Raw genomic sequence first — 16,287 nt, forward strand, 5'->3', positions numbered from 1 at the left:
CCGAATATACACATCCTGATCGACAATTGCACCAAGCATGAGCTATAGTCATTTGTAGATTGTTTTGCTGGGTATCATCAGATCTGGATGGATGAAGAAGATGCTGAGAAAACGACTTTCATTACACCATGGGGGATATACTGTTACAAGATGATGACGTTTAGATTAAAGAATGCAGGGGACACCTATATGAGGGTCATGACTACCATTTTCCATGATATGATACATAAGGAGATAGAGGTATACGTAGATGATATTATCATCAAGTCCAAAAAGGCCACTGATCATATGGAAGATTTCAGGAAGTTCTTCAATAGATTGAGAAGGTACAACCTGAAATTGAATCCCACAAAGTGTGCATTCGGGGTTCCTGCTGGGAAACTACTTGGGTTCATTGTGAGTCGCTGATGAATAAAACTTGATCCATCAAAGGTCAAAGCTATTCAAGAATTTCCACCGCCAAAGAACAAGAAGGACGTGATGAGTTTCTTGGGGAGACTTAACTGCATCAGCTGGTTCATAGCACAATCTACGGTTATCTATGAGCCAATCGTTAAGATGTTGAAGAAGGACGCCGCTACCAAATGGACTGATGACTGCCAAAAAGCTTTCAACAGAATCAAAGATTACCTATCAACACCACCTATCCTGGTCCCGCCAGAGCCAGGTAGACCTCTATTACTCTACCTTGCAGTATTGGATGGACCTTTCGGTTGCGTTCTGGGGCAGCATGACGAAACATGGAGGAAGGAGCAGACCATCTATTACCTCAGTAAGAAATTCACCCCCTATGAGGCCCGGTATTCTCTGTTAGAGCGCACTTGTTGTGCTTTGACTTGGGTAGCTCAGAAGCTGAGGCACTACTTCTGTGCCTATACTACATATCTCAAATCAAGGATGGATCCTTTAAAGTACATCTTCCAGAAGCCCATGCCCACTGGCGAGCTAGCCAAATGGCAAATCCTGTTGAGCGAATTTGACATTGTTTACGTCACTCAAAAAGCAATCACGGGACAGGCACTAGCAGGTCACCTTGCTGAAAACCCCGTGGACGGAGAATACAAACCCCTAAAAATGTATTTTCCTGATGAAGAGGTATCGTTCATAGGAGAAGACATTGCGGAATCCTATGACAGTTAGAGAAAATTTTTCATTAAAGCAGAAAATTTCAAAGGAGTTGGCATAGGAGCAGTCCTAGTATCAGAAATCGGTCAACATTATCCGGTGTCCGCCAAGCTCAGGTTTCCCTGCACCAACAACATGGCCGAGTATGAAGCCTGCATCCTAGGGCTCAAAATGGCCATTGACATGAACATTCAAGAGTTTCTAGTGATCGGAGATTCAAACCTACTTATACATCATGTCCGGGAAGAATGGGGAACCAAGAACTCCAACATACTCCCGTATCTGCACTATGTACAAGAATTGAGAAAGAGGTTCACAAAAGTGGAATTCCAACATGTTCCTAGAGTTCAGAATGAGTTCGCCGATGCATTGGCGACCCTGTCGTCTATGATACAATATCCAGATAAAAACTTCATTGATCCTATTCTAGTAAAGGTCCATGATCAGCCAACCTATTGTGCTCAGCTTGAAGAAGAAGCAAACAGAAAGCCTTGGTTTCATGATATCAAGGAATACTTGGCGAAAGGAGAATACCTGGAACTTGCAAATCCTACCCAGAAGCACACACTTCGGAGGTTATCCAATTTCTTTCACAGCGGAGGAATCCTGTATAGGAGGACTCCTATTTGGGATTACTAAGGTGTGTCGATGTGAAAGAAGCATCCAAGCTATTAGAGGAGATTCATACAGGGACCTGCGGTCCACATATGAACAGTTTCGTCTTAGCAAAAATGATACTCCCTGCTAGTTACTTTTGGATGACTATGGAAACGGACTGCATCCAGTATGTCCGGAAATGCCACCGCTGTCAGATACACGCAGACATGATAAAGGTACCTCCAAACGGGCTTAATGCAACAAGCTCACCATGGCCGTTCGCCGCCTGGGGAATGGATGTTATTGGACCAATCGAACCTGCCGCATCAAATGGGCACAGGTTTATCTTGGTAGCAATTAACTATTTTACCAAATGGGTTGAAGCAGCATCTTATAGAGCAGTAACCAAGAAGGTCGTGGCAGACTTTGTTCGGGACCACATTGTTTGTAGATTCGGGATTCCAGAGTCAATCATTACCGAAAATGGCTCCAACCTCAATAGTGACTTGATGAAATCCATATGTGACACTTTCAGAATCAGACACAAGAATTCTACAACCTACAGACCCTAGATAAATGGAGCAGTAGAAGCCGCTAATAAGAATATCAAGAAGATATTGAGAAAAATGATAGAGAAGCATAAACAGTGGCACGAAAAGTTATCATTTGCTCTTCTAGGGTACCGCACCACAGTCCGCACATCAACTGGCGAAACCCCCTATATGTTGGTTTATGGTATGGAAGTAGTCATTCCCGCCGAGGTAGAAATTCTGTCCCTAAGGATCATACAGGAAGCTGAGCTCGACGACGCAGAGTGGGTGAAAAATCGTTATGAGCAGCTAGCCCTCATAGACGGAAAGAGGATGAATGAAGTTTGCCATGGTCAACTTTATCAGAACAGAATATCCAGAGCCTTCAACAAAAGAGTCAAGCTAAGATAGTTCACACCGGGGTAGCTGGTGTTAAAGAAAATCTTTCCACATCAAGATGAAGCCAAAGGGAAATTCTCTCCCAACTGGCAGGGTCCATACATGGTTCACCGGGTTCTGATAGGAGGAGCCCTCATACTTGCAGAAATGGACGGAGAAGTCTGGCCAAAGCCAATTAATTCAGATGCAGTCAAGCGTTACTATGTGTAATTTTTATGCTTTCCTATATGATGTAATTTGAACTATGCCTGACCTAATTCCCGTTTAAGAGGGGATACATAGGCAGCCCTATGGGTTCGGTCACAATGCAATAAAAATTTCATTTTCCCCGCAATTGAAAACTGGGGCAGAATTTTGAGGAGGACCCTCAAAATTCCGAAGTAATTTCAGCCAATCGTCGCAAACAACAGTCAAAAGCATCAACCCAGTAAACTGGGGAAGAATTTTGTGTAGGACCCTCAAAATTCCACAACAAGAAGGGTTGCAATGTCTCGAACCATGTCGCAGTCGTTGGTTCATCAAAAGAAAACTATTCTTAATTATGTTTTTATGTATGCCTTTACTAAATCATGCATGTTTATTACCAAAATTGCCTTGTTTGGCAAACTAAATCATGCATGTTTATTACCAAAATTGCCTTGTTTGGCAACGCTACCCCAATAATACATGCAATATCACCAGATCAGAGCCGAGCAGGTCAAGCAGATCCAGCGGGAATATGAACTAACCTCCCCTCTTTACAAAAACTCACGATTTTTCTTTGGATGCAGGCACTTCAGTTGCAAAATCATCGAATATACTATACACTCATGAGACTCACATTGCTAAGAAATACAACTCTCAGAACCATGCACTTACTCACAGCTGCTATCCGCACGCAGTGTCCCCAACAGACACAGTATCCCCAACAGTCGCAATATCGCAATCCGCTATCAGCTAAGAAAATTCTATTATCATTTTGCCCTTTTACTTCTTGCATAAGGCTACTATTCTGCCTTCCGAGGTTAAGCTCTACCTTCGTTTGCACTCTTGCATTGCATAAGTCTACCATTCTGCCTTCCGAGGTTAAGCTCTACCTCCATCTACATAGCTGAAAGATCGCCACCTTATTTGCATGGCTGAAAGACCGCCTTATTTACATTTGCATGGCTGAAAGATTGCTACCTTATTTGCATGGCTGAAAGATTGCCAGCTTTACATTTGCATGGCTGAAAGATCGCTACCTTTACATTTGCATGGCTGAAAGATCGCCACCTTATTTGTATGGCTGAAAGATCGCCACCTTTACATTTGCATGGCTGAAAGATCGCCACCTTTACATTTGCGTGGTTGAAAGATCGCCACCTTATTTGCATGGCTGAAAGATCGCCACCTTTACATTTGTATGGCTGAAAGATCGCCACCATAATTACATTTGCATGGCTGAAAGATCGCCACCTTTATACTTGCATGGCAGAAAGAATGCCACCCATTGCATCCCATCGGCTGAAAGATCACCACCTACTGCATCTCATGGGCTGAAAGATTGCCAAATCATCCGAAGGCATCATTGTTCAGAGGCACCATTTTCATAGCCCGAGAACACCATATCATGGCCTGAGGGCCCCTTTTAATCTTTTGCATATCATTATTCAAAAGCATCATAGTTCGGAGGCATCATTCGCATAGCCTGAAAGAATCATTTCATGACCTGCGAATCCTTTATTATATGCTTCATGGCCCAAGACATCATGGTTTGAGGACGTCATCCTAACCGTCTAAAGACAACATTCATGGTCCGACGAGAACTTGCATCATGTTTAAATTTACACACAATATACGCTCGTATTGCTCATTTACAGGTAAATCGGCGAGCAACGGCCATCTCAGCAAGAGCGATCCCACTCCAGTTCCCGCATCCTATTAGACTTTGACCATTCACCCCGTCCTCAATATCGTGTCCGTTTTTGAAAAGTCTCCATCGGCATACTCCGCCGGCGGATCCTGAACTAGATATGGCCTGATTCGTGTAAGATCAGGGATATGTAGGTATCTCAGAAGCTATATTATTACCTAAGTGTCCTCTAACCATTTCGTTCGGTCAAAATTGGCCATCATATCTTTACCTGACAACTCTTTCATCCTTCCCGGGTAAAGAGGGGCAACTGTTGGTACCCAATTTTTTCCTGTATATTTTTATATACAAATTACCTTTCAAATAACATATGTATGCATATATAAGTATGTCCAAGGGTTTTCTTATTTTTCATTAATTTTTAAAGATTTTTAGATCAATTTATTGCCCTATTTTATCAAGAAAAACCCAATAATTATTCCCAAAATTGTCATTTTGGCAATTCATTTATTGAATCCTCATATTTTTACTAAAATATAGCTAAAATAATTTTTTGCATATTTTTACTTTTAAGCTAAATTGCATATAATTGCAATATTCGCCTATTTTAAGATTTAATTGTAATTATATTTATAAAATTGGCTCCAATATTTTCTATTTGATAATTATATATTATCAATCATTTTAGTGCCTTTAATTTATTTTCATAAATTACTTTACTATTTTTTATAAAATTAAACAAGGGAAAAGTGGTCTATTTAAATGTTAGCCCATTGCATTTCAATTTTAGCCAGATTTGGCACCCCAATTTGAACCCAATTTCAAATCCAATTACCCAGCCCAAATCCTGAATCTACCTGACCCACAACCTATTCAAATAACCAGCCCAGACCCATTTTTGATCCCAGCCGTTGATCACTTAGATCAACGGCCCATATTTAACATTTCCTTTTTTAATTCCCCAATACCCTCCCGAACCCTAATCACTTCTCTCCTATAGCCACCTATGGATTCCGCTGTTCTAATTCTCTCTCAGAAACCCTAGTCGCCTCCCTCCACTTCCACCCAAAACCACCGGAATCCACGGCTTTCGAGGCCATAGAAGTCCTATACCGGCCTCCTATAACTCCTACACGTTTGGTTAGTGAAGTTTCAAGGCCTGACCACGAAGAAGCTTGGCCCAGAGTTTGTTTGATTCGAGTTCTATGGCCACCTCCGGCCTTGATCCGGCAAGCCATGGCTATTCGAGCCTGATCTCGACTTCTCCTGCTTAGATCAATGACTCTCCAGGCCTTTCTCACCATCTGGTTTCTTCTGAAACCCTAACTTTTGAGGTTCTTTTGATTTCTTTAGATCTGTTCTAGATCCGTGTTTTCCCTAAACTTTTAAACGATTTCTCGAGATTTCTTTCAACAAACTATGCTTTCAAAACATTTATCTTTCCGATCTAGGGTTTTTGTTAAGTTATTTAGATGCTTCTCAGATTTTCTTTTTCTCTTGTGTGTTTCTTCTACTATGTTTCTTATTAGTTTCTTCTACTGTGATTTTTATGTGTCTCTTCTACTATGTTCTTATGAATTCTTCTACTGTGTTTCGCATATTGTTCTTTTACTATGTTTCTCATGAGTTTCTTCTACTGAAAGATGCATATTAAAGATCTCAGTTCCTTTCTAAAATCTCTGAACTTGATTTGTTAGTATCTTTTCCTTGATTACTTGTCCTTTCATCTTTACACTCGATTGATGGCAAGAACCCTAGAATTTGGGGATTCAATCGAGTTTTGAGACCATTGGCTATGTGATTTGTTTGTTCTTCATCTCTAAACTTGTTTGATTTCAAAAGAAAAAAGCCCAAACTTATTTGAACCTATTTCGAGTCTCTAAAGTTATATTATCTACTACTCGATTAGGCTTCCAAAGCTTTGTTTCGACCTTTGTTTCTTTATATGGTTCTAATTCCCTGTTAAACTCTTCTAAGTCTTTCTACTGGACCCTTTGTATGCTATTTGATACTCTTTCTCTTCTACATTGCTGAGTTACTGAGACTGACCTATGTGACTACCATGTTCTTATAATCTGCTACTTACTGATTTTGCAATTGCATGACATTATTCTTTATCCTAAATTAGCCTCGCATACTTGTGTGCTCTTTATGTGCTGAACTTCCCTCTAAAACGGCTTTCATTTTTTGATTAATTTCAGACTTCCTTTGTGTAAGCCTGATTGATTTCTTTCCTTGTTTGCTGATTTCCCTGTTACTTGGTCGAAAACTTTCCTTAGCCTTTCTGACTTGGTTTATTCATGGACCAGTAATTACAAATCTCTGACTCCTTGATTTATTATGTACTAATTGATTTTTACCTTATTTATTTAATCGTGTATTTCAAAATTCTTCCCTTAAGTAAACTCCTATATATCTACCCCTAATTGCCTACTTTGCACAAGTTGCTTACTTGATCCCTTTCCTTAAATAATTTTGTTCATTACCGTTTAAGTTTAAACTCCTTAATTAAAGGAAGTCTCGAACTAGTTGATTTTAATTGATACCCAGTTCCTTAGTTATTTTCTTACCTTCTTTCCGTCTATTTTCACACTATAAATACCTGTTCTTCATTGACAAAAACACCAACCCTCATAGTCTTTCTAAACTTATACCCATACTAAAAAGTATTTTCTCTTGTTACTTGTACTGTGGCCTATTTGCAAGTCCAACTACTTGTTTTTCTCTATTTGCTTCTTTAAAAAATGGTATGTCCTAATTCAAGGTTTTCAGCACCATAACAATGTGTTTGTTTAACATTTTTTCCTCTTGTCTGCCTACTGCTTGTGTTTAGTTCAATACTAATTTAGCATTCTCCTTCTTCCTATTCTACCTCTATTGTGTATTCTAAGTGTGTTTGACAATGATGGTTGTTTGAGGCATGAAAGCATTAAAGTATTGTTGTCTATGACTCAAATTTGATCCCTTGGGCTCATAACCTCATGCTACCATTGTATGTTGAATATTTTGTTGGTTTTGTGAGCATAACAACATTCCATATTGCTGCATATGCCCAGAATCAACTAATGCCCAAGCACAAGGGCTCTCTGCAATCAGTACCCAACCCCTTAATCCCTTTTGTGTGAAGTTATTATTTCTGTAGCACCCATTTCCCTTTTCCTTTACTCCCCTAGTTCTTCAAGTCTTATTTTCTGCATTTGCACTCTCTCTTAGCCTTTAAGTTCTGCCCCCCTCTTGTGAGCCTTGCCTTGGGACCCATTGAGCTCCCTCTGAACTTGGACACTTGAGGGCTGGCCCTTCCACACTGCACTTATCTTTGTTCTAATAATACATTCGGGTGTGAGCATTGCCAGGAGTCCCATTGAGGCTCTTAGGGAACTTTGACACACTCAAATGGGAGAAAGGCTTTGGATCATGATCTCTTGGAGTTGGTTTACCTCATAACTCACTGAGGAAGTCAGAATCAGGCTTCCTCTAGTTGTACTTTTATTTATATTTTTCTGATGTATTCTTATTTTATTTCGGGCTGTAATAATTTATAATAAACTCTTGGGAGATGGTTAGTGAAAAGGGTGGGTAACTATGTATGCAAAGGGTAGATACCATAGGTATTTTGAATTCTGCATATTTAAATGCATATAGAAATCATGCCTATAGGTCATTTTGAATTCTGCATATCCCAATTCTCACATAGATACCATGTCTATAGGTATTTTGAATTCTGCATACTTAAATGCATATATACATCATGCATATAGTTCGTTCTGAATATCCAATTCTCATATAGAAATCATGTGTATAGGTATTTTAACTTCTGTATATTCAAATACATTGAGAAGTCATGCATATAGGATTGCTCAATTCTGCATATTCAATTATACCTAGATACCATGCGCTTAGGCCTTAAGCAAAATTCTGCAAACTAGATACCATGTTTGCAGGATTAAAACCAGTCTTATGCATTTATATACTATGCCAATAAGGTTTTCTGCAATTTTACACCATGTCTACAAGGATCAAAATCAACAACGTGTAGAAAGCATGCCTATAGGATCCTTGTCCAACGCTTAGGCAAGCCTTATGGTAAAATTATAAGCTGAATCTGTTTCTATTAATTATTACAACCAGCAGGCAGGCCCGAACTTCTTATCTGAGTTATATAATAAACTAAAACTGCCTCAGTAACCGTTCTTCTTCATCTATAATAATCAGACCTAAACAGTATGTGTAAGTCATGCTAATTACGTGCTTCTTTGTTTAAGGAGGTATATCTGAGCCTCTGTTTGTTATATGCTTTCCTCCAATTTGCACTATGTGTTTTTATATGTCACCTTAGAGTTTTACCTTTGAAACTACAACAATAACAACAACTACGACCCGGTGAAATCCCACTAGTGGGGTCTAGGGAGGGTAGTGCGTACGCAAACCTTACCCCTACCCCGAAGGAGTAGAGAGGCTATTTCCGAAAGACCCTCGGCTCAAGAAAATAAAAAGGCAAAAGGAGACAATATTAGTAACACCACAGAAATAATATGAAAAACAGGAACAACATGAAATCAAGAAGAAAGATACAAAGCAAAAGTAAAATAGTATCCCTACCACACGAGTCTCATAAAGTTATGACATAAGGCAAGACTCAACTACCTCCTAACCTATAACCCTAATACTCGACCTCCACATGTCCCTATCTAGTGCCATGTCCTCGGAAATCTGAATTCTCGCCATATCTTGCCTAATCACCTCCTCCCAATACTTCTTAGGCCGCCCTCTACCTCTTCTCGTGCCCTCCACAACCAGCTGTGCCCTTTGAAACTACAAAATAAGCCTAATACCTATCCCCTTTAGGATTAGTAGTCCTAAAGGCCTCCAGGACTGATAGAACTGGGACGGGTAATAGCATGCAATAGTAATCGAGACCAAGCTACGCTTTAAATACCTTGACGGGGTTAGAAGGGTAGATATGGATATGATGACCACGCAATAATGTCATGTGTAGCCCCTCATTGAGGAGTGATTACCGGACATTGTGTGGGGTGATCCATATTGTTAATGAACCTAGGACCCCCTTTTCCTTAATTCTTCATTTCTTTTATCATTTCAACTCCTTCTTTTAACAAATCAACTTTTTTTTCTAATTGCTCTTTTAAACTTTGTCTATTTTCATACCTTTATATGTGAAATCCCCTCCTATTTGAGCTTTATTTGTCTACATGTTAATTGTACCCTAAACTCACAATAATTGTCTGGCCGGGAACCACACTAGTGGATTTTGAGGGGTGCATAATACCTTTCCCTTGGAATAATTTCAAGCCCTTACCCAATCTCTGGTTACTCAAATCAAACCCTTTTGGTGTCCTAATTTACTCTAATCATTAGGTGGCGACTCTTCAAATCAAACCCAATTCCCAAAAGGAAAGAGTTGTCCCTCCAAATGTCATAAACCCAATTCCACGAGGAAAAAGGGGGCGCGACAGTAGTGTGCCTTTCCTCAACACTAAGTCCCGGATTATGAAGTGTCGACGGTTTGCCTTTGGTTGTAATATATTCCCATATGCTTCTTTTGAGTTGCTAACCGGACAAAGGTAGCTTCTCGCCTTTCGTCCACTAAGTTTAGACTAGTGGCCAGGGCCTCCTCATTCGACATTTCCATAGCATATCAGAACCCTATGCTCAGTTCTCCCACTTCTATCAGAATTAAAGTTTCTATGTCGTAGACTAGAGAAAATAGTGTCTCGCGGTACCCGACCTCAAAGTTGTTCGATACACCCATAGGACCTCGGGCAGAATTTCTTTCCACCTTTATTTTGAGTCGGTTAGCCTTTTCTTCATGTTCTGCAATATTGTTTTTTCTCGACTTCGCTTGACCGTTCGTGCTCGGGTTATACAGGTTTATAAAATCTTTTTGATTTTTGTCACGACCCCAAATACCTGGTCGTGATGGTGCCTATCACATTACTAGGCAAGCCAACCCAAACCATCAATCACATCGAATTTCTTTTATAAACCATTTTTCCAACGTAGGATTAAATGCCAGTTTTTCATAAGAAGTGTTTAAAATAGCAAAAATAATGCAGAATCCAATAACATAAGACAACACAGCCCCAATTATTTGGTGTCACGAATCTAGAGCCTCTAAATATACAAATCTGACTGTGTAATACATAACAAGTCTAAAGTGCGGGAAAACAAGGATAAGAGGAAGAAAGCAGGGTTGCAAATGCCATGCAACTACCTTGCAGTATCCGACAAACTTTGACATAAGCTGAGGACCCTCACTCTGCTGCTCGGGCACCTAGATCTGCACACAAGGTGTAGGGAGTAACATAAGTACACCAACGCAGTAAGTAACTAAAGTAAATAAGGTCTGAAAGCAGTGACAAGCAGTTGAAAATCATATAAGTGGAGAAAACAACAGGATAACAGGTCAACTTCACAATATAAAACCAGTTTCGTCGTAAAATCATCAAATTTCAGTTAAAATATTGAAATCATATACTTAGCAATTTTTCCAATAGAGGCTTATTTTAAAAAAGTGTGAAATCAGTAAAAATATCATAACTGGGCCCCTCGGGCAAGGTATCACTCAGAATATGGCCTCTCGAGTAGCCTCTCAGTCGCTCGTGACTCAACTCTCGTCACTCAATACTCACTCTCAACACTCAGGCTCATTAATATCTCATAGTAATAGAAATGATAGTAACCACTGCGGCGTGCAACCCGATCCGTAATTTATAGTCGACTATGCTCACTAGGGGTGTACAGACTCCGAAGGGGCTCCTACAATCCAAGCGTCATATTGTTGCGGCGTGCAGCCCGATCCTATATATATATCGCTGCGGCGTGCAACCTGATCCATATAAGTATCGCTACGACGTGCAGCCCGATCCATAATATATACATATAATATCCTCACAATTAGGCTCTCAACCTCTCTCGGTCATTTACCTCATAGCCTCTCGAGCACAACAATAGAAATTAGGGAACTTCGCCCAAACAGTCCTCACAATTAAAAATGGAGTGATAAAACCAGTTTTAAACATTTAAATAGGTAAAACATGACCGAGGGTATGCTTTCAACAAGTAAAGTGAGGAAAACAGTGAAAATGCCTAAGGGTATCAACAGGTCGGCCCCAAACATGGCATGCAGCCCATAATATAGTATAAATAGCTAAACTACGGAATATCATAAGGTTCCAAATCCATTACGAGGCTTAATAGTCGCTACGGGATGAACCAAGTCTCAATCCGTACCGGTGCATGTCCACACGCTCGTCACCAAGCATGTGCGTCACCGCATTTATCCAAACAAGTCAAATGCCGAGGTTTGTACCCTCAGTTCTAGATTTACAATAGTTACTTACCTCAAACTGGTGAAGATACTACTCCGCAACACCTTTGCCCCTCGAATCAGCCTCCACTCGCGTCGAATCTATCCAAAATCAGAATCACGACGTCAAAATATGCTAAGGGGACGAAGTTCAAGCGAAAACAATCAAATAATACCAAAAGTTCTGAAATTACCAAAACTCGACCCCCGGGCCCACGTCTCGGAACTCGATAAAAGTTACATCAACGGAATCCTTATCCTCCCACGAGTCTATACATATCAAGAACACAGAAATCAGAGTCCAAATGACCCCTCAAATCACCATTTAAAGGTCTCTTAATCTCAAACCCTAATCCCCAATTTCCCCCCCCTTAATATCCACTAAAACCATGATTAAACAAATGGAAAAATGATCTTAAGCCCAAGTAATTAAGCTTAGGGAACTTACCCAACTGATATCCTTTGATTCCTCTCGAAATCGTATGCCTTAGCCTCTTTCCCGTCTTCAAAAATGGAGTTTTTGCAAAAATTCACGAAAAAAGCAATATGAACCTACTAGCCAGGTATTTTCGCATCTGCGACACAATACCCACTTCTGTGGTACCGCATATGTAGCCAAATTACTGCTTCTGCGGTTCTTAACTTAAAAGGCCCAATCCGCATCTGCGGTCAACTTTCCGCACCTGTGCCTTCGCAGGTGCGGTCACACTACCGCATCTGCAGTTCCTGACAATTCCTCCAAAATTCGCTTATGCAGCTCCTCTTCCGCACATGCGGCATCGCACCTGTAGTCCCCAATCCGCAGGTGTGGAAATACCAGAAGCAACTGAGATTCTGTAACTACACAAGTCTCAAACCTTTTCGTCAACCGTCTGAAATCACCCCGAGGCCCTCGGGACCTCAACCAAAAGCACAAACATATCCTAATACCTTATTCAAACTGCTTCCAATCATCAAAACACCTCAGACAACATCAAATCACCCAAAACACATCGGATTCAAGCCAAACTTTCTAAAATCTTCCGAATTTCGCTTTTGATCAAAAACTCAACCATACCACGTTCGGATGACTTAAAATATTGCACACATATCCTAAATGACACAATGGAACTACTACAACTCTCGAAATTCCATTCCAACCCCTATATCAAAATCTCGCCTACCAACCGGAAATAGCCAAAATATCAACTTTGCCAATTCAAGCCTAAATCTACTCCGAACCTCCAGAACTCATTCCGATCACGCTCCTAAGTCACAAATCACCTCCCAAAGCTAACCGAACCCTCGGAAGTCACTTCCGAGCCCTATAACACATAAGTCAATATCTGGTTGACTTTTCCAACTTAAGCTTTCTTAAAAGAGACTAGGTGTCTCAAACCTTACCAAAATCATTCCGGATTCGATCCAACCAACCCGATACCACAAAACACGGATAACAAGGCATAAGGAAGCAGAAATGGGGAAAACAGAGAGGTAACTCGTGAGAAGACTGGCTGGGTTATCACAATTTTGTGATCTTCAAAGAACGTAGTGACCTTGCTGTCTATGAATTGTCTCTCATTGTCACACGTAATTTTGGTTGGTATCCCAAACCGGCAGATTATATGATCCTAGATGAATTTGATAACCTCCGTTTCTCTAACTTTATCAAACGCATGTGCTTCAACCTACTTGGAGAATAATCGGTCATGAGTAAGATGTATTGCGCCTTACCAGGTGCCCATAGTAAAGGATCTACGATATCCATTCTATGAATGGACAGGGGAAAAGGACCGGGTGAAGTAGTTCTCCCATTTTCTAGATCATTAGGGCATGCCTTTGGCATTCATCACATTTTTTAACAAATTCTTCCGCATCCTTCTCCATCGCATTCCAATAACACCCGGCCATGGTCAATTTCCAAACCTACGATTCCGCTCTCGAATGGTTTCCACAAGTCCTCTAGTGGACTTCCTCATTACATAATTAGTCTCCCCCGACCCCAAGCATTTTGCTAATGGTCTGAAAAATGTCCTTCAGTACAGTTGGCCTTCAACCAAGAAAAACCTAGCAGCTTTAGCTCGAAGGGACCTTGATTCTTTAGGATCCGATGACAGTTTCCCCTTCTAAAGGTAGTCCACTTATTTGTTTTTTCAATCCCAAGTCAAACTTGTTGAGTTTACCTTACCATGACCAGACTCTATTACTAATATCATCAATTAAACCATTATTCCAGAGTTAAATTCTTCAGAGTCCACCGATGATCCTAAATTAGCCAATGCATCAGCTTCACTATTCTGATCTAGAGGTACATGTTGTAGCGTCCTCTCTTTGAACCGATGTGATGCTATTTGTAATTTATCCAAATATCTCTACATCCAGTATTCTTTGACTTCGAATGTTCCATTGACCTGGTTATCAACGATGAGGGAATTGCACTTGGCTTCGATAACCTCGGCCCCAAGAATTTTGGCTAATTCCAGACCTGCAATCATAGCCTCATATTTGGCTTCAATGTTAGTCAATTTCACGGTTCAAATTGATTGTCTTATTATGCTACATGTGGGGGGTTTTAATATAATGCCCAACCTGGACCCTTTCATGTTAGAGGAACCATGCGTGAAGAGGACCTAGACCCCCGAGCTAGTCTCCGAGGCAAGTAATAATTCCTTATCGACCTCGATAATCATGGTCGGTGTCAAATCGGCCATGAAATCTGCAAATACCTAGGACTTTATAGTTATTCAAGGTTTGTATTCAATATCGTACCCGCTAATCTCTACGGCCTATTTTGCTAGCCAGCCTGAGAGTTTGGGTTTATGTATGACATTTCTTAACAGGTACGAGGTCATGACACATATCGGGTGGCATTAAAAATATGGTTTTAGTTTCCTATATGCGCTTAGTAAGGAAAGTGCCAATTTTTCTAGGTCTGGATACCTCATTTCGGCATGAACTAGCATTCTACAACATAATACAAAGGAAATGGCGTACCTTCTTCTTCCCGAACTAGGTGACCACTTACCGCTACCTCAGACACTGCCAAGTAAAGGTACAACTTCTCATTCGCCTTCAGGGTATGTAGAAAATGAGGGCCTGATAAGTATTGTTTGAGTTATTCCAAAGCCTTTTGGAACTCTGGGGTCCAAAAAAAGTCACTCTTTTTCTGTAGTAACAAGAAAAATCGGTGGCTTTTATCCGATGAACTAGAAATAAATAGGTATGATGCGGTTATTCACTCGGTCAACCTTTACACTGCCTTGACCTTGTCTACCATAGTGATATATTCTATAGCTTTTATCTTATCCGGGTTGATCTCTATCCCCGGTTAGATACCATGAAATCGAGGAACTTGTTCGAGTCAACTTTGAAGGTACAATTCTCCAGGTTCAACTTCATATTGTATTCCCTTAGTATGTCGAAGGTTTCATGCAAATGTTTTAAATGTCCTCTATTCACAGGGACTTAACTAACATATCATCAATATAAACCTCTATTGATTTCCCTATTTGTTCCTAGAAAATTAAGTTAACTAGGCATTGATACGTGGCACCTGCATTTTTAACCTAAATGGCATCATGTTGTAACAATAGGTGCTGAACTTAGTTATGAATAAAGTTTTCTCTTGGTCACCCTAGTTCATCCGTATTTGGTTGTACCCGGAATAGGCATCGAGAAAGCTCAATGTTTCGTGCCCTACCGTTGCATCGATTATTGGGTCGATATTAGGTAGAGGAAATGAGTCCTTTGGTCATGCTTTATTCAAATCTTTATATCTACACACATTCTAAGTTTGTTTTCCTTTTTAGGTACGACGACTATGTTATCTAGACAATTTGAGTATTTAACTTCCCGAATGAAACTTATTTTTAAGAGTTTAGATACCTCGTATTTGTTGAATGTGTGCTTGACTTCGGACAATGGCCTTCTCTTCTATTTAATCGGGTGAAAGTTCGGATCCAAACTTTTGTGAGTTGTTACCTTCGGTGGGATTCCTGACATATCTAAGTGGGATCAGGCAAATCAATTAGCATTAGCTTTAATAAAGTCAATGACTTTTTTTCCTAAGCATAGGAGTTAGCCCCCTGCCCAGGTATATCTTTCTATCCGGCAGATGCTGAAACAATATGACTTTTTCTAGTTCTTCGATTGTTGACTTGGTGGTACCGGAACCATCAGGTGCTACGAAGGATTTTGGGACCCCTAAATCATCTTCTTAATCGGTTAGACGCTCCTCCTATTTTCTCGGCTCGGTCGAGTTTGAAACCTGTAATTGCTATTTGGTATCTTTCTCTTCGATCAGTCTCTTATTTTTTGATGTTATTACTACGGGTGTTGGGATCATTTCTTTGATGGTGAACATCTCATTACATCCGGTTATTCCCCATATAACGTTTTGATCCCATCGGGAGTTAGAAATTTCAATGCTTGGTGCAAGGTTGATGATACCGCCCTCATGCTATGAACCCACGGTCTTTGGAACAAGGCATTGTACC

This window comes from Nicotiana tabacum, chromosome 7 (assembly GCF_000715075.1).
Source record: "Nicotiana tabacum cultivar K326 chromosome 7, ASM71507v2, whole genome shotgun sequence".
Lineage (NCBI taxonomy): Eukaryota > Viridiplantae > Streptophyta > Magnoliopsida > Solanales > Solanaceae > Nicotiana > Nicotiana tabacum.